Source organism: Phalaenopsis equestris, unplaced genomic scaffold (assembly GCF_001263595.1).
Source record: "Phalaenopsis equestris unplaced genomic scaffold, ASM126359v1 Scaffold000672, whole genome shotgun sequence".
Classification (NCBI taxonomy): domain Eukaryota; kingdom Viridiplantae; phylum Streptophyta; class Magnoliopsida; order Asparagales; family Orchidaceae; genus Phalaenopsis; species Phalaenopsis equestris.
Genome location: NW_018165112.1, coordinates 428287 through 429574, shown reverse-complemented (window position 1 = coordinate 429574; position 1288 = coordinate 428287).

Here is a 1288-nt window from a genome sequence, read left to right as displayed (position 1 = left end):
TAAAGAGTCGATCTTGTTCGGCTCTTTTATAATTCAAGCTTAAAATAATTATTCGTGTTCGACTCGAGTTGAACTAGAACTGCTTAACGAATCGAACATGTAGGGCCGGAAGAAAAATAAGTTAATGAAGTCATAGTCAGCTTGGGATCAACGTGGAGTTCGCCGTTAGCTTCGCCTTTTTGTGTTCTCTGCTTCTAGTTTTCATAACCAGCCGTTATATTAATAAATCCCGCAGCCTTTTTTTGACTTTTTGATTATTCAATTAATGGAGTCAATATTAAATTAATGAATTAAATTAAAATATTGTAGTCAAATAATATCTAATTTTAAAGATATTTTTATTTTAAAAAAATATTGAATATTTGAGCCTAGAATAAACTTTTTTTTAAAAAGAAATTGATGAAATTAATTATATTTATTTAGTTTGTTTCATCAAGAAATTTTATGATCATGCACGAATTTCAATGCATTGAGATTTAAAAATATTCTAAATTCAAATTTAAGATCATGTGAGCTTTGATTTCAACAAGTTCATGTCAATATGACGAGTCTGATATCATCCTAATGATATCATAAGTGATTTAATCGAAGTCCAAATTAGCCCGCACCAAATATTTGAAGTGTAGTTAATGATTTAGGTACAACAATTAGAAGACTAAAATGACCTTCAATTTTGACTCAAAAACTTAAAATAAGATAATTAAGAAAATCAATGTAGATTGCCCAATAGAATGTTTTGAGAGTCTTTAAATTTAACAATATTTCTCTTTAAAAAAACTATAAGTAACCTAAAATCAACTAATATCTAATTTCAAGAATTTTTTTATTTACAAAAAATATCAAATAATTTGAACTAAAATAAAACATTTTTAAAAATATATTGATGAAATCGATTATATTTATCTATGATGTGTTATAAAAGAAAATTTATCATAAGACATGAATCTTCACGTATTTTGAGCTAGAAATATTTCAAATTCAAATTCAAAATCATACGGGGCCCCAATTTCAATAAATTTATAATTAAGCCGAGTATTTTGATACAACTAGCCTCATCGCGTCAAAAGTTACGTGATTCAACCCCAAATGATATTATCAAATGAAGGTTTTGGTGCATCAATGGGTCTGTTTGAGATAACTGTAACTTATTAAAAAACATCTGTAAAGTTGCTAAAAAAATAATATGACGTTCAAAATGATGCAGTGACAATTACATTTTTTTTTAAAAAAGTCAAACCGCAACTAGAAAATTGCCACCACACCTAGCAAAGACCAGGGGGCAAATCCA